Consider the following 18,605-nt stretch of genomic DNA (forward strand, 5'->3'; position numbering starts at 1 on the left):
TTGATGTTGCAGGGCCAGAAGTTGTATTGCAGTATGCACATGTCCTTTGATGCCTGGCACAGAAAATTGTGAGTAGCAAACAAGATCTGATGTTTTTGGAACCAAAAGTTAACATGGGGAAAAGTCTTTCGGTCAGCCAACATGAACAATTGTAAGTGCATGATTCAATTCTTATTTATGCCTAGTCAAATCGTCAGAGAACTGCAGAGAATTGCAATTCACCAGAATTATAATGACACTGAATATGTAATTCAAAATTCTGTCATTTTCACTTAAAAATTATATCACTAGAATTTTCCATGTTAAAGTGGCCTTTATAAATCTTTTATATGCTGCCATAATATTGAATTTAGCTTAAGTCAGCTCAGAGTTTTTTGTTGATATCCTATCTGTGTGATGAACTGTACTCCACAACATAATTCTATTCTGGACCAACTCTAACACAACTTTTCCTCTCTTGGTGCACTTTCTCTGGCTTTGCTTTTATCTCTCAAGTTCAATGATTCCCTTTTCCTAGAATACCTTTCCTTTCTGTTTCTGCCTGGTAAATTACTCTCTGTCTTTTAAGATCTAGCTCATCTCTCATCCTTTTGATCCACAAGGCTTCCTTGACTCCATGAATATTAGTGTTCCCATAACACGCATCTGTGATTGCCCTCGTAGTGCATGATGATTTTAATTTATCCATGAGTCCGACTCTCCAGTTTGTGAGTACATAAGTGAAAAAAAAAATCTTCTCTTATGCTTCACTCCACTGAAAATGTTGCCTTCCACACTGCCTGAAATATAGGGTTATAATAAAATTTTATTTAAACAAAGAAGAGGGAAAGCACCACATAAATATTACAGTTGTGTCCAAGAATATATTAAACAGCAACCATCTTCTAATAATAAGAACTTTTTTTTTTTTTTTTAATTAGGCGGAGTCTTGCTTTGTCACCTAGGCTGGAGTGCAGTGGCATGATCTTGGCTCATTGCAACCTCTGCCTCCCAGGTTGAAGAGATTCTCGTGCCTCAGCCTCCCAAGTAGCTGGAATTACAGGTGTGTGCCACCACACCTGGCTAACTTTTGTATTTTTGGTAGAGACAGGGTTTTTCCATGTTGGCTAGGCTGGTCTCGAACTCCTGGTCTCAAGCAAGGAGGCCTGCCTCGGCCTCCCAAAATGCTTGAATTACAGGCATGAGCCACTGCACCTGGCCTAATAATAGGAACATTTTAAAGATCTTACCTTGTTCTTATTTGGATAAAGATTAATTGTAAACCCTATTTTACTCTACAATTATTTCAAAGTTTCTTAGAAGAAATATAAAAGAGAAAAATATATGTTTCAAAATAACAAAAATTAGTCAGTATATTAATTTTGTTAGATTTGGCTACAAATTTCTCTTTGTCTAAACCAAATAATGATGGCTTAGACAAGATATGTTTACTTTTTGCTAAGTTCTGGTTGGCATCAGAGACCCAGGCTCTTTCTATCTGTTGTTTTACGCTTATATGCTTATGTGGCTTTCATTCCTGAGGTCACCTTATGGTCTAAGATGGCTTTTTTTTTTTTGCTTTTTCCAGCAATCATGTCCCAGGTAGTAGGAAGGAGAAAAGGGGAGGAAAAGCTACGCTGTCCCTGTAAGTGCACTTTTCAGACTTAGTTCACATTTATTTATTTATTCCAGTTGCACTTCAGTGACCAGTATTTAAATATGTGGCCGTGTCCAGCTGCAATAAAAACTAGAAACAATAGTCTTTGTTCTAGACAACTGGGTACAATTTGGGGGTTCTTTTCCTGAGGAGGAAGGGAAGAGTGAATACTGGAGGACAAATAGGCTGTTTGCATTTATGATTGGGAATTTTACTGATACATCTTCAAGCTTACTGATTCTTTTCTTGGGCTGTGTCCTGTCTATTGATAAGCCCATCACTTCATTTCTGCTGTAGTATTTTTTATTTTTAGCATTTTTTAATTCTTTCTTAGAGTTTTCATCTTGCTTATACTATTCATCTGTTCTTGCATGTTGTCCACTTTTTCCATTAGAGCCTTTAAAATATTAATGATAGTTTTTAAAAAAATTCCTGGTTTGGATAATTCTAAAATATCTGCCTATCTGAATCTGATGTGATGCTTGCTTTGTTTCTTTAGACTGTGTTTTTCTTGCCTTTTTGTATGCCTTGTAATTTTTGTTTGAAAACTTGAAATCATATATTGAGTAATAACAACTGAGTTAAGTAAACCTTTCATGTGAAATTTTATATTAACCTGGCTAGAAGTTGTGTTGCATTTAATATTGCTGTAGCTGTAGGTTTCAGAGGTTTCATTTTCCTCTAATGTCCTCATTTTGGCTCCTCTCTTGTGTTTGATATTCCCTGAAAACTCCCTAAATAGGGTTGTGTCTTGTAGCTCTTTTAGCTGTAACCCATTTTTATTATACTGGAGTCCTGTTGATATAGTGGTAAGGTGAGGGGTGAAAGGTAATGTTCTATAATCCTATCACTAAGCATCACTCTTTTATTGGGCCTGTGTCCCTGGACTGTGAACTTCACAAATGTTTCTCAACATTTTTTACCCTTAGGTGAGACAAAGAGACTAGAAGGGGTAGAGTCAGCTAATTTCTCTCCTCCTACCACTGATGAGGTTTTGGTGAATTCTCTTCCCTTGCTCAGTAAGTCATTATTATGGGGAATGCTTTGGGTTTATTCAAAATGTTTTACTTTTCCTTTCTCCCTGACAGAAACAAAAGCTTTACTTGACTCTTTACTATGAAAGCCTGGTTGGGTTCCTGAAAGTAATACTCATAAAAGTGTAGGGTCCCCTATGACTGCAGCCCTCAGGAGTTTCTCATTGTTAACAGTAATCTAAACTCTGCCCCCCATGATTTGTCAAAGTTCCTATTTAAATGTTCCCACCAGTTTATGGCTCCAACTGCTGTTGCTTCAGGTAAGTTGATCTTGATTGTGATTCTCTCTGTTCACCTGTGTCTTGTAATTTCAAGTGGTGGTTTTTCATGTGACCTCAGTTCTATAGTGGGTCCAAGAACAGTTGTTAATATTCAGTTTGCTCAGCTTTTTCTTGTTGTAGAGGTGGGAGTGATGACTTCTGAACTATTTTTTTTTTTTTGAGACTGAAGTGTCTTGCTCTGTCACCCAGGCTGGAGTGTAGTGGCATGATCTCAGAGAATAGGGTGAAGTAGTTCTCCATTTAATTTTTTTATATAGATAATTGTCCCAACACCATTTATTAAATATTCCTCCTTTTTTCCATTGATATTTCTTATATGTCTTACCACGTTCTATATAGTTGGTTTGTTTCTGGTCTCTTTATTCTGCTTTATTAACTATTTATCTACATCTGGCCAGTAACACACTTTTAAAAATTACTGTATCTGTTAAGGTCAACCCTCTCACCTAATTCTTCTTTAACACTATTAAAGAAGAAATCTTGGCCTTTTGCAATAAGGATTAATTTATGTCTATTTATCTTCCTTGCATTTAAGAGGAGTTTTCAGTCTTTTGCAATAATGTTTTTCTTTAATTTTGGAAATTTTTCTATCATTATTTCTTTGAATATTTCCTCATAAACTTTTTTTCTCAACCTTTCTCCCTGTTTGCTAGTTAGGTTATTATTTCTACATTGTCATTATTGTTGATATTTATATTATATAATGTAACAATAATTTTCACATGTATTTACACTTACTTTTACATTTATATTGATTTAGTAGTCACTGCCATACTTTATAATGATGTTCTTTATTATTTTCTTGGATGGCTGCAATTTGTACCATAATACTTCTTCCTAGAAAGGTTTATGAAACTGTCTTGTATTAAATTGTTTTCCTGGGACTTGAAAATTAATCATCATTTAAATTAATCAACAATTAAATTTATTTAAATTAATCATTAATTAATTAGTTACTTAAACTGCTGTTATGGGAGACTTCTATTTTATCTTTGAATTTTTCTGTTTGACTTTTTTTTAAATCTTCTTCAGAATACAGTGAGTGCTCTTCTTTAACTGTCTTCCATAATTAACATTTATCCTTTGTTAATTAACAAAACTAGTTTTTTCTTTCAATATGCTCAATTTTCTTAAGCTTTCTTCTACATGCCTTTGACGTTTTAGTAATTTCTGTGTCTAATGTGACTTTCACGTTTTTATGCTTTTATTTTCTCTATCACTTCATGTCCTTTATAAAAAAAAAAGTCATTTCCCCTTGAGCCTTTATGCTTTTTCTTTCTGCTCTCCTTTTTTTTCTCCCCAGTGAGGCCATGCTTCATTTAATTTCTTTGATTTTCATTAAGATGTTTGATTATAATCTGAAACTGATTTTACCATAATTTTCTGATGTATATTCTTTATTGACCTTGTTTCATTATGTTACTTTTCTCTCTGTTCCTTTAAGTATGTTTACATAAATTGCATGATTTTGCCCCTTATTGAATGCTGGAAGTTTTCATGCACCAGCTGTTGGTAGAAAAAAAGTGTAGGGAGAAGCTGAGATAAGCTGGGATATTAGGAGAATTTGCTAAATGGCCTCTGAATACCTTGTCACAGCATCCTGCTGGGTTGGTATGATTCTGTTCCCTAATAAGGAAAAATAATTCTGGCTCTTTGGTCACATACATTGGTTGACAATTTACATTTTATTTACCTTCACTTATCCAAGGTCACAGCTCTGCATGTCATCCAGGTTTATTGTAAATCCAGCCTCAGTCACACCCTATTTCTTGCAAAATTAACTGCTCTCCCTGTCTGTGGGAAGCTCCCTCTACTTGCCCACACATCCTGACCTTTTTCTGCCAGTTAAGGCATTTCAGTTTACCCCTCCAGTGGGCCATCTAGTCTGGAGAAGTTCATGTTAGTTCAAGGTTTGCAGAGCTCAAGTTTCTCTTTCTGAATCCTCCCTTCCCTGTGCACTATTTCCAGTGCAGTCAGCAGCCCTTCTTTATAGACTGTGTTTTCCTTGTTAGTTTAAAGGAAAAGAGGGAATAGATGTGTCTTGTCGGTACTATCTTAAATAAGGAATTAACATAATACATTGTTGATAAAAATAGTCAAGTTTGCCAACCATCAGTCAACAGTATTACATAGGTTAACTGATGACAGTACTTAAATAACCAGATGTACTCTTTTTTTTTCCTTACCACTTTAAAGTTTGGATTTTTTTTTCTCTTCTAATTAAATCCAACAGGTCAAAACCTAATATTAGAATTGATCAGCAAAGCTAATGCTTTATGGTGTGTCTAACGCCTACATCCGAAGAGCCTGCATCTTAACAATTCCCTTGCTTTTTTCAGGAAAAGTTTTGTTTTTATTCCAAAGACTAAATGTAAATATTAAAATTATTTTTCTTGGATTTACCTACACAGAAATAAATTGTTAGACTAAGACCTGAGTTCTGTCTAAATAATAAAAACTAATTGATATGGGGCTTTGATGCTACCTGTAGGTCTATTTAAAACATTGACCTGAAAATAAATGACTCTAAATGTTTATTTCTTCACCAATCATCAGAACCATCCAGGCTCCAGAGAATTAAATAATGTAAAAGTGGCACATTTTATAACAGCTGGTGGGATTTTTATTGACACCTTCACATGATCAATTCATGGTTGTCACCTTGCTTAAGTTGATCAACATAATGTGTACGTGCAATGTTATAATTACCTTTCCTTTTGACAAGGATGCATTAAGTGTGGCTGTAATATGGGAACTCCTTTCAGCTTTCATTAACTCAATATAAATCCAAAGCTTGCAGATTCAGCAGGGTTGTCTATAGTGGCTTAATTGGAATTGCTGGACAAGAACATTGATTCTGCTTCACTCAGGTAAAGATGAAAGTAACTGCAACAATGGATGTTGCATTTGAAGGTCATTGAGTTGTAGTCAGGCAAGGGGAGCAGATATTAAAACATACATGCACAAAATAATGGGATTTTTATTTAGCTTCTTGCAAGTCTTGAGTAACATAGTATTAATTGACCTTGAGATTTCATTCTTTTGTGACTCATTGCATTTGCTTTTGTGTTTCAGATTAATATAGAATATTTTAAAGAGTAATACAGCCAATTTTAATCTCTGGGAAGTTTATGCAAGACATAATTTATTTGTAAACTTTATAATAATATGTGAATTAAAGACCCTTGTTAGTTTGGGATGAATCTGACATAAGGGCTAAAATCACTTTTTCATTAGCCTTCTCCTGATCTCAGGTTTACACCTAAGAGATTCTTCACTCCAAAGTCTTCATTTCCAAGCACAACCTGCTGGGTGCTGCGCTTTTCTGAGGTCTCCTCCCTAGCTCTGCATCTAGCAGTGCTCATGATGCAATGATTTCCTGTCTGACTATCCCATTCCTATCCTTTGCAAAGTTCACATAGACCCATTTGAGCACACTTTTAGTGGCATACCAAGTTTAAGTGCCAAAGTTGTGTTTTAGTTCTTTCATCCAGAAAGAAAACATCAGCTGTTTCAAATTTTAGAGTCCAGCTTGGGCAACAAGAGAATTGTCATATCGTCGATTGTGTAGTAAGACACAGTGAGTGTCCAGCAATGTAAAATCAGTCTATAAATGAGAAGATTAAGACCAAAAGCATCGGGTTACAAACATCTCACTAAAGCCCATTAGCAGGCAGAGAGCTCTCTGCGGAGCTAGAAAATGAGACTTTTCCCTCCTTTCTGCCGCATACATTAATGCTGATCTCAGGAGCTCATTTTTGCACCCTTTGTGGCAGACAACCATATAATCAAAGGGTTCCCATTGCTAAATCATTTGAAAAGACAAGTAGAAATTAGCTTTAGCTAATTTAACTAGCCTTTGCCCCTCCTCCTGACCCTGAGGGTGAAGCACATTTTATCATTCATCCTTTGCGGGCTGGCTTATGCTGGCTCCCTTTCCTTTGGCAGTGATTTTAAGCAACCAAGTTCTTATTACAATTCTCAAATTTAAAATTAAGTTCTGATCACATCTTCTCAGGGCATACCTAAGAGGCACTGTTTATCCCCAGCCAAATAAATTGTTTCCTCAAGTGACTCATTCCTGAAAATGTTATTGTTTCTAATAACCAGCTCAAATATGTATTTTCATTAATCTTTTCTTTTACCTCCATTTCACACGTGTTGCTGCATGTCAGGCAGTTTCCACAAGGATCTGCCATGACATCATTGTGTGAGGTATGAAATTTTTTTTTTTTTTTTTCTAATTTAAGAATTACTTTTACTCAGATGGTGGCTGGGCTGGGAAATGTTCCCCGTTGCCCTGGGAGTTTTAAGCCAAGGCTTGTGTGTGTGTGTGTGTGTGTGTGTGTGTGTGTGTGTGTGTGTGTGTTGGAAGGGTCTCTCATTGCCTGTTTCTGCTTATATAACACACACTGGTTTAGGTAGGTGGAGTCAGAATGGGAAGAGGAAGTTCCCTAAGTGTTTCTTGCATGCAAAGGTAAGCGGAGAATGCCCATCTGGGCACACAGGGCAAGGATGCAGTGGAGTGACCTCTCCTTTCCCCTCCAACTCACATGCTGGAGTTTAAAAACTGTATCAGGATGACAGAAACCAAGGGGCAAGACCACAGCTTCCTCCGGGGATCTTCTATAAACTGTAAGAACAAACACAGGTATTTTGTAGTTCTTTATCACAACGGGTCCTTTGCTGATGATTCTAGGTTTTATGACTGCTGTTTTATGTCCTACAAATAGTAACAGGCATTTCCCTTTGCCCTACACCACAGTAAGCCACTGGCCTAGACAAGAAGCAACTCTGCACTGCTTTTCAAACATCATCCTCCCTCTCGACCACAGGGACTATTTGGTTTCTATTCTACTTCTGGCCTTTCATATTCCTGATGGTGCGTTGGATGAAACCCAGCAGCCAGGCGTGTGAACGTGGTTGAAAAGACCCATGGAGGACCAGCAACGCTTCCCCACAGCATGGGATGGTCCCCTCCTGAGATGGCCCACTGTCAGCGGGACTGGTACATGAGTTGTTTTCCCAGCTGAGGGGATGGGTCATAAGACCCACTTATACTTTTTGTCCTGGTCTCTTTTTAACTAACTACACAATTGTACAATCCCTGGCCAGGGTCCACGACTGAGGACAGAGTTTCCCTGTGTAGATTTTTTTTCTGCAGCAAACATTTGCACTGAGCTGTAGGAATAGACCGGGCTTGGCCACCATTTTTCCAATTCCAGTGGGATTATCCAGGCAAAAACTTCAGAAAACATGTGTGGGATTCTAGAGTAGGCCGAACAGGCTCATGACACATTCCCTGTCCTTACCAGATGCCAAGCACTGCATCCTGTCTGCTTCTTGAACAGCCCCTTCATTGTTTGTTCAGCTATTCTGCTGCATCTGCAGATAGCCCCGCCTGAGAAACAGCCTCAAACCAGAGGGAGAGGATGACGGCAAGCCTTAGAGAAACATGTAAGTCAAGGGTGGTGGTGGATGACTGTGAGGCATTTTCTTTTGCAAAAAATACCCAAACCAAAACAAGCAAAAAAACTACCAAATAACAATGATAGGTATTCATTACTAGGTTAAAAAATTGACTTATTGCAAATTCAAAGCACTATAAACAATCCCCATGTTTCTGTCTCTTTGGCTATAGTCAATATAGTTTGAAATGAGTCTGCTGAGACAAATGCTGATTTGGTGAATAAAAAAGATAATCTGAGTTTTAGAAGTGGGGATATTCAGCCACATAGGGCACGGAAAATAAGGAAGATTGAACTTGACATGTATCATCATCATGATCAAGACCAGGGAGATGCTGTCTCAAGGTCTTTCCAGCTTTTTAATCTATGCAAAAGTGTATACGATTTTTAGGGGGAGATGTTGGTCAAAGGATACAATATTTCAGTTAGACAGGAGGGATAAGTTCAAGAGATCTATTGTGCAATATGGTGACTATAGTTAATAACAATACATTGTATTTTTGAAAAAAACGCTGAGTAGATTTTAAATGTTCTCACCACAAAAATGATAACTTTGTGAGGTAATGCATGTGTTAATTAGCTAGATTTAGCCATTTCTTCACTCTGCAAAGTGAGGGGCATCATTGCAATTTGGGAGCCAGGACTTTGAGAGGCTAGTAAAGGGCAGAACTTGGATTTGGATCAGGAGCCACCTTCTATCAGCCTTGCTTGGGCTACTGTCCTGCCTTGAGTGGCTGCAGGTGGGAGCCTGGACCTCATGGATGAGGCATTTGTATCCAAGCAGAACTTGGTGGAAAGGTAGAAGGAAAGAAGTGAACCTTCTATGGCCTTAAACTTAAGATAGTACATGGGCAGGAATTCTATCTACTCTCTCCCACTTTTTTAATAATTGGAGGAGAGAGAATAGAGAAGCTGTAACTAGGTGCCCATGTGGTAAAACAGCATGTTGAAATGGACATTTTGGCTAAGGCCCTAGGATGACAGATGTAAGAGACCAAATAATGTGCCAGATGGAGAAGCAGATGTCGAAAGCAGGTAGCTGAGCACCAGTTAAAAGCCTACCTTCCACCCCCACATTGAGCAGTGAAGAAGGAAGGAATTAAGAAAGAGATTTCTTTGGCAAGAATCATTGGTATACTATGAATCCTAGTGCTACCCCCCAACAGAAAGGGGAGATACAGGCGCAACAAGTCCAATCAGTGAGCTTGATGTAGAGCCCCCACAGCTGGCTAGACAAGTGCCTGATTTATACCCAAAGAAAACAAAGCTTGCTGCCTGCCCTGGTGGTGGGAGTGACGGAGGGGCTGCTGGTGCCCTGGGCATGTCCTCCTAGAATTTATGGTGGTGAAGGGTACATGAGTCCTCAGGACCAGATGTAGCCACACCAGAGACAGGGCTGGCATTTTAGACCTTGTCCAAGAGGGCCATTAAAAAGGAAAACAGACTAATTGTTGATTTAGGTGGTAGTCACAGAGGCTTACTCACTTGAGACATTTCTAGTAACACGCTTATGATTTCTGCATTTAGAAGTTTGTTATATTTCAGCAAAATTTGCTATTAAGAAAATAGTGAAGAAGTGTCATGAGAGAGAAGTTAAAAGCATACATAGTGGATTCCTTGGGGCTGCAGAAAGAGTAGCAAAAAGTTGGAGAAGACATCAACTACACCAAAGGAATTTTAGGAGCTTGGTCCCCAGCAAAGCTCACGGAATCTCTCTCTGCGAGGAAGAGTCAGTTTTAAAAGCCCCCAGCCTGCTCTCAATGGGTCCTGCCTCCTTCCCTGCCTGCACCCCAACACTGGGGAAAGGAGAAACCTCTGTTAGCAAGTTGGAGAAAAGGAGTTGAGAAAGGAAGAGGATAGCCCGGCCCCCTTGCTGACTGCAGGTTTTTCTTTTTCTTTTTCTTTTTAACAGTAGATTCTAGCGAGGGGAGGGCAAATCCCTGAAACCTTGAATGAAGTTGGAAGCTTTTACTAGTTTGTGTGTTTGGAATTCTAAGTAGAAATTGAGACTGTGTTTTGTGACTCAAATGACTCTAAGATTTTCTATTACCTACGAGTGGCCAAAATGTCAAATCTTCATCCGGGGGCAGGGTGAAAACTAGACCTACTGAGAAAGTTAAAAGACAAGGGGAAAACACAATAAACCTGCTGTATTTTTACCTCCAAAATGTCCATTTATTCAATTTACTGGCTGTAGTAGTTTGAAAGCAAGGTTCTGTGATATCATTCCAGAGTTGAGAGTAACAAAAGCTGATAATTGTAAATGCAGCACTATCCAATGGAAATATAATGCAAATTATATGCGTGACTTAACAATTTTTTCTGGTAGATTCATTTAAAAAGTAAAATAAACAGATAAAATTAATTTTAATAATCTATTTTATTTAACCTAATAATATATTTTCATTTCACATTGTAATCAATATAAATGTTTTTAATGAAATATATTACATTCACTTTTTATTTTTTGTGCTTACCTTTTGAAATCTGGGGGAAATTTTATACTTTCAGCACATCTCAGTTGGACTAGCCACACATAAGGAACTCAGTAGCCTCGTGTGGCTGATGGCTGCCATATTGGACAGTGCACTTAGAGGGTTTGGATGGGGTGGAAAATTATCTCAGATTATGATAGGATTTCATGCTTGACAAACATTGAGGCAGTATCTCCAAAGTGAGCAAGAGGATGAGCTAAGATTTAGTCTTCACCTGTATTGGGTCTGATGAGTATACATCCAGATGGCTATTGGGCAGAAAAATAATGGGTGATGGAGGAGAGCTGAGAAGAGTCTTCATGAGCTGTGATGCCACCTTACACATTGCCACTGGAAACTGACCCTAAGCTAAACAGGAAGAGAAGAAATTGAAAGAAGACCTGATCCAAGGGAGTAAAAATAAATTCAGGACACTTTTCTGCAGAAATAACTACTGAGTTTAAGCATACATTAAAATGAACACAATATGCCCTCAAGGAGTTGTTACGGTCTGCACAAACCAGCATGCTTATCTGAAATAAGTGTCCTGTACTGGGCTTAGCATTATAAACAGAGTAAGTCCTACTGTTGTTCTGGTTTTGCTGATGAGGAAATTGAGACTGAGATAATATGAACCAAACAACCAACTTCTTGTTGATTAAAACATTATCCCTGAGGAAACCCTGAGAATCACTGGGTACAAGAGTCCCCCTGCACAGACGAGGAATCTGGGCTGCAGAGAGGAGAAGCAGTTGCCCAAAGGTTATACATAATCAGAGAGAGCTTCCTATGTTGTGTGTTAAGATTTCAGGGGCACCAAGATAGATTATTTGTCTCTTTAAAAAACTTACTAGAAAACAGAAGAACATGTTTTGTGTGTCAGTAACCTCCCTATAACTGGACCTTGACTACGGACAAGTAACCTGGACAGTGCATCCAGATTACTACAAAGAAGTTCACAGAATTGGGTTCAGGTTGAGCTAGAAGATTTCTGAGCTTTTTTTTTTTTTTTTCCAACATAAGGATTGATGGTTTGATGGTATGAAGTTTTTAGCATTATGTGATCTCCGACTTGTACTATAGATCTAACTACAGGTGATGGTGAGAGTTGTGAGAATATTATATAGGCAAGGAAAATCGAGGCAGAGGCCAGAAGAATGGAGGTCTCAGCCTGACCCTCAGCAAGCTCTGAGGGTAATTTGGGCTTTAATTGGGTTCTTAATCCCTGATTCCCATGTACAAGGAAAATTCCAATGACAAGGAAAACTCCAATATGTGGGATCATCCTAAGCCCATCCCAAAGGCTTCATGATTCATCATGGCTAAATGGAGTTTGAACACTTTAAAATAAATGAAAATACTTCATTACATCTGAGCAAGTGGTATTTGAGTCAGGTATATGAGGGAGTAAAGAGATCACTTTTCATTTGTTTTTCTTTTTGCCTTTTTTTCTGAATCTGATTTTTATAAAATGGCTTTGAAGATAAATGATTTCTAAGGACTATTGCCCTCATGTGGGCTATGCAAATGCGTTAATAATTTGATCCTCTGTTTCCTCTCTATAAAATCGTAGAATGCGATGAGATGAGCTTGAAATCACTTCTTGATTTAGTACAGTATGAACTTTCTATGCACATATGAATGCAAAGAATGGAAACATCTTACAAAATGCAAAAATAAAGATGAAATTTTTTTCAGAAAAAAATAATTTGCTAGAGAACAGAAGTGACAATGAGGCTTTTTGGTTTACCTTTTGTTCTGTTTTGCTTTGTTTTAAGATGTCAAGCCTTTTTTTGTATGGAGAGTGAAAAGTCTTGTTGGGATGGTGATGTGGCTGTGACTGATACTGCCGTGATCTCGCACACGTGAGCCAAAGTCTCGGGATGGTTTTGATGAGAAAATTGGGTGAAGGTTGGGGAGCAAGACCCGAGGTGCAGGAACACAGGTGTGCTGTGGCCAGAAGTGAGGCACGAGGAAAGAAGGGAAGGTGGAGGAATTGGAGGGTGAGAACACTGGTCATTTGCCAAGGGCATTGAGAAATTGGTACATATTCATTTTGGTTGATGGGTAGGGAGTTTTAAGAGAGAAATGTAGGGGTGTGAGAGGTGCTTTGTAAGGTGAGGAATTAGACTAAGAGGAGTTACTCAAAATGGAACCAAAATACAACAACAGGAAAATAATTGGCTTGAAATAGAGGTCCAATAATTCTCAAATGTTGTTTAAAATTGCAGTTCTGTAGGAATTTTGAATACCAAAAATTCAGAAAGGTTGCATACCAGAGCTGTCCAATAAGGATATAGTATGAGCCACGTGTATAACTTAAAATTTTCTAGAAGCCACTATTAAAAAGTAAAAAAAAAAAAAAGTTGGAATTAATATTAATAGTATATTTAATTGAAAATAATATATAAAAATACTATTATCTAAATACATCATCTACATACAAGTATTAATGAGATATTTTACATTCCTTTTCTTATAGTAAAATATGTCTTCAAAATCTGGTGTGCACTTTGTACTTACAGCTCATCTTAATTTGTACTGGACACATTTCAAGTTCTCAATAGCTACATGTGGTTGGTGGCTGTTACATTGAACAGTGTAATTCTAGACAGCTTCCTCTGCATCATCACATTTTTGTCCTTTATTTAATAAACTTTAAAACAAAATATGATTACCTCTATGTAAAATTTCAAAATGGGCAATGCTAAACAGTTGCTTGCTTAGGGATGTATAAGTAGGTGGTAGAATCAGAACAAAATGCAAGGAAACAATGATCACAAAGGTAAGGAGAGTGTTTCCTTTATTCCATGGAAGTAAAGAAGAAGAAAATTAAAATCTTCCCCAAATCTCATCAAGTAGAGACAACAACTGCTAACTTCCACTTGCACCTTTTTAGGAAGGGAAGAGCCTGGAAGGAAATGATGAGCAGGTTGCATAGAGGGTGACAGTGTGGTGCCTGCTGCGCTGGGGGCCCTGGGCATTGCCCATTGAATGGAGTTTTTCGAAGTCAGACTTGTACTACATCAAGGTCTCAGACAAAAGAAAGTGGGAGCATTTGAAATAGGAGAGAAAGGCAGACAATAACAGACCCTTGGCCAAATCTGATGATGAGCATTCCCATGGGACAACACCCTAAAAGAAAATAAAACAATTAAAGACATTGACTTTTTTTTCTCTTTCAGACATGAACTTAACTAATTTCCTGGAATTTTCAAAAGAATTTACTGGAAAAGAAAAGCAACAAAACAAGCCAATAACCTCACAAAACCATTAGGTACTCAGGGTTTCTGGAAGGGCAGCTCTAAGTGCACAGTCTATATCCAATTTGCGCTGTCATCTTGGAATGGGAAGAACGTTGGAATGACAAGTTAGATTGAAAAGCTGTTAAAAGCCAGAAAAATAACGAGTGTCTAATCCATAAATGGAAAACTGTCAGTCCCTTATGTCTTTCTAAGACTTGGCTTCATGGTAATTCAAGCACAACTCCTGAGTTTTCAACCACCCCTTAATTGCAAAGAAAATAAACCATTCAGAGAAGAGGAACAATGGACCTCACTTTGGTGTCTGCAGTGGGTAAATTTGGATAATATAATTTATTTAGGAGATCTGTACAGAGGTATGCATCTACAGATGTAAAACCTGGCTGGTGATTTTGGAAGTTAAATCCCTTTGCTTTATGATGATGACCTTCAATGACCTTGCTCTGGGCATCACACTGGAACGTGTATCCCTGGATAACAAAAAGATCCCTGGGAAAATTATCACTCTGCTGCCTGTATCCCACCCTCCCCTGCTTACTATCAAGGATTTGTGTCTGAGTAGTTGGCCTCCTAGGCTAAGAGAGCTGTCTCAAAGCTTGGGGTTTCCATGGCTTCTCTTTCTCCATGCTGAGATCTGGGAACCCCAATGAAGTCTAAATGGCAGCTGGTGGTTGTTGGTTACGTTAAGGGAAAGCCTCAGAGAAACGTGGAATGTATAAAAGCTACTACAGCATGGAAGCCAGCGGATCCCCTCTGATTCTGGACTCAAACACTGTAGGAGCCCTCTGTCATGCCATAAAAACAGCTGTGAGCAGCAAGCCTGGGGACACAGATTTGCATCGACAACTCACGCACTCACAGCAGTCTTAGGAACGCCGGCTTTTGATATCTCGGTAAAGGCTTCTTGCTGAGAAGTTTCCAGTGCTATGCCAAGTAGATCAGAGAGGTGTTTTCTTCTCTGCCTATCTCACTGCAGCCTTGACCATGTAGCTGAGGATGGTTAGACCTCAGAAATGAGGTCTGCTCCATCAAGTCTCCATCAATGCCCTGCTCTATTTATCCTCCCCCTGCTGGGCATCCTGGCTTCTTTTATTGCTGCCCATGTAGATGCACTCAGAAAGGCACACACTATTGCCTGCTGCAGAAATATTCACAGTTCCTGGAAAACCAAGTCAACAGAGCATGCAGTGGGGATGTCAAAAGAGCATCAGGGAGGACTTAGAGCTTGGACTCTGACCTTGACTCTGGCATGACCTCACTGAATGACCTTGGGCAAGACTCATCACCTCTCAAGGGTTCAGAGAAACTGGGGTGAACTAGTATGATGGCTTCAAAACTGGGCTCTTGGGGAACATAGTGGCATGTGACTGTGGTCCCAGCTACTTGGAGGCTGAAGCAGGAGGATTGCTTGAGCCCGGGAGTTTGAGGCTGCAGTGAGCTATGATTGCACCACTGCGTTCTAGCCTGGGTGACAAAGTGAGACCCTGTCTCAAAAAAAACCAAAACACAAAAACAAAAGCAAAAACAACCCCTGGTCTCTTGGCTCTTTGGAGTCTGCTCAGGGGGCTGCTGGGAAGTGGAGACAGGGCAGAGAGAGGGGCATTCTAGCATCTTTAAACCATCCCAAGCAGAGCAAGTCCACTTTGGTGTGTTCACTGTTTTACTTGCTGGGGTTCCTGAAAAGCTTTTATTTGAGGAAAGGGTTACAAGGCTTAAACGTTTTCAAAACCACTTAAGTAGATGATCTCCCACTTACCAAGTTCTGATTATATGATTTTCCCTGATTGTTAGTTTTGGGACATTTTGCAAAGTGTTTTGTTGATGGCTGATGTAGCAGGCTCTTGAATGAATTTTGCATTCAATAATTATTTTTCATTAATAGCATATATTAAAGACTATAAAGAGACAGATAATGACTTTTTGTCACTTCTTCTAGAAGATGGCTGTTGTCTTAGGGATGATATTAGTGGCCAGCTCACTAATGGTTGGAACATATAATTAGAACTCGAGAATCTGGTGCTTGTCATGACTGTGCCACTAACCATGGCTTTGAACACATCATTCACTGTTTTGGGAGGGAGGAAGTATATGGTATGATTAAGAACTTGAGACATGAACCTAGATTGCCTGGGTTCAAATCCCAGCTCCGTCACTTATGAGCTGTATATTTTTGGACAAGTTACTTCATTTCCATGCTTCAGTGTTTTGTTTTTTTTTTCTGTAAGATGGAGATGATAATACTGCTTACATCATTGGGCTGTCATGAGAGTTGAGTTAACTCATGCAAAATGATTAATGGAGAGCCTAGAAGAAATTGCATTCCTCATAAACATTAGCCATGGTTATCTTTTGGGTCTTTTTTTTGGTCATGTATAATATGAAGGGTTGGGTTGGGTACCTGATGGATAAAGTCAATGACTTCATTAGACTGCAGACCTCTAGGTTCAGAATTATATTCTTAGGGTCTGGAACAGGGCCTGGCAAACAGCAGGTGCTTAGTATATTCTTGTTGACTAAATGACTAAAATTCTGCTTTTCTCATAAAAACTGTGTAAGAACCTATTTGCAGAAATGTTACCTCATAAAATTAAAAACATTCAGAGTGCTAAGATGAATAAATTGAGAGCATAAAACTTTTAGCCAGGGTCCAGTCATAAAAATGGAAAAGCTCAAGCCACAAATAGTTCAATGGACACAATTGAATATGGGGAGCTAGTTATAAAGAGGCCAGGAGAGCTAGAAAGCCATGGTGAGGCTGCCCAGAGATTAGCCACTACCACCCCTAGGTGGGTGGAGGAAAAGTGAGGAACGGTGCTCCCGGGACTGTGGAGGGAGGTGCGCTCTAGCCCTGCTGGATTTGCAGGCTGACCACAGAGCTCTCCCACCTCCAGACTCCCACTGGTGCCTCCTATTGGCTAAATCCATCTCCTAAATCCATCCAGTAGAGCATCATGGCCTTAAAAACAAAAGATGTCAGTTACAAGGAGTGGGTCAGGAGTATTGTTTTCACTGAGGCAAGAGAAGATGGGAATTGTGGTTTGCAGGTGTCAGCCTCCCTGCTCCACTCCAACAGTTATCCAGAGAGGTGCACGGGAGGACAAGGAATGGATCTGGGGACAATGGGCCCAGGCCCAGGACCCCAACCAGGGGGTGTGTAGTAGTCACGTTCTAGATGAGGTGGTTGGCAAACTATGGCCCTTGGGTGGCATCCAGCCTGCTGCCCATTTTTATAAATAAAGTTTTATTGGAACACAGCCACACCCACTCATTTCCATACTGTCTATGGCTGCTTTTGTGCTACAATAGCATAGTTTAGTTGTAACAGAGACCACGTATCCCCCCTAACCCTAAAACATTTAGTATCTGGCCCTTTACAGAAAACATTTGCCAATCTCTGTTCTAGATCACGTCTGATCCTCACAACCACCTGCTAGGTAAGTATTTTTACCCTTCTTTTACAAATAAGGAATAGGCTCAGAGATGTATCTGACTTGTCTGAGGATGAGCACACTAGGCCAGAATGGAATCTGCATTTCATCTTCATCGGATCTTTTACCAATTTCCAACTCCTTCCATTGCACCCCTCTGCCTTCCTAATTTAAGGAATCTGGTCATGGTGACAGGTGCCCCACATATCTTCCTGCACCTTCTGAGCCATCCTCGGCCCCTGCACCTCTGCTGAAACAAAAGTATACCTTGGTTTGCTATCTCTCCGTGACATGTCTATGTCCCCTCATCTCACTGTCAAATTCACAGAATACGCAGGAATTGAAGATTGTCTGAATTGGTAGCAGCCTTGGGTCATTTCCTAGGAGTGACTTAGAAATGTTCTGCAGCTTGAAGCTGCTTGTTAGACTGTCCTTTCCAGGTAGGCAGCTGATCCTTAAGAAACTCACTTTTTTCCTTTCTCCTTGTTTGCACAGTCATCACAACTAAGCAATAATAGCAAAAGATTTGGGAGAACGTCTCTGACATAATGGAAATCAATGTTAAAATGAGATTGGCTTTACAAAATAAACAGTATAGTCAACTCTTTAGGAATGCTTCTCCTGTAAAGCTAAGTACACCTGGCTGATGGAAAAACAATCCCTTCAGAATGGAATATTATTGCCAACACTTCCCTGCATTGCTTGGAGATTCATCTTAGGCAACAGTATTTATGAGTCAATCTGTGTAGTCTTTGTATAACAACAATAGCAGCAGGAAAAAGCTCTTAGAATCCATGTGAATTTATGTTTACTGGAAATTCCGAGTACTGTAAGCTAGACACTGCTTGCATTTGCTTTGTTCACACAGATGGCAAAAATTGCAGCTCTGGGAAGGACTTAGAGAGGTAAATAGAATGCTTGTGAGATTAATAAAATGAGGATTTACATGTGATGACACAAAAAAGGCAGCACCATGGCTATAGTATTATTTGACTTAGCATTTAGACGACACAGGTATTTT

General features: G+C 39.1%; 1 long non-coding RNA gene across 1 annotated transcript in view; it reads left to right on the forward strand.

The window, feature by feature from the left end:
* The window catches only part of LOC129047896 (uncharacterized), a 42,231-nt gene extending 26,174 nt beyond the window's left edge, over nt 1–16,057 (forward strand). The window contains exons 3-10 of the long non-coding RNA XR_008509763.1: nt 13–151; nt 921–1,042; nt 1,568–1,624; nt 2,566–2,655; nt 7,787–7,959; nt 8,267–8,408; nt 12,672–12,758; nt 14,079–16,057. This is a non-coding gene — a long non-coding RNA (uncharacterized LOC129047896). The remainder of the gene's footprint in view (nt 1–12; nt 152–920; nt 1,043–1,567; nt 1,625–2,565; nt 2,656–7,786; nt 7,960–8,266; nt 8,409–12,671; nt 12,759–14,078) is intronic.
* The last annotated feature ends 2,548 nt before the right edge of the window (nt 16,058–18,605 follow it).

This window comes from Pongo abelii, chromosome 13, assembly GCF_028885655.2.
Source record: "Pongo abelii isolate AG06213 chromosome 13, NHGRI_mPonAbe1-v2.0_pri, whole genome shotgun sequence".
Taxonomy (NCBI): Eukaryota; Metazoa; Chordata; class Mammalia; order Primates; family Hominidae; genus Pongo; species Pongo abelii.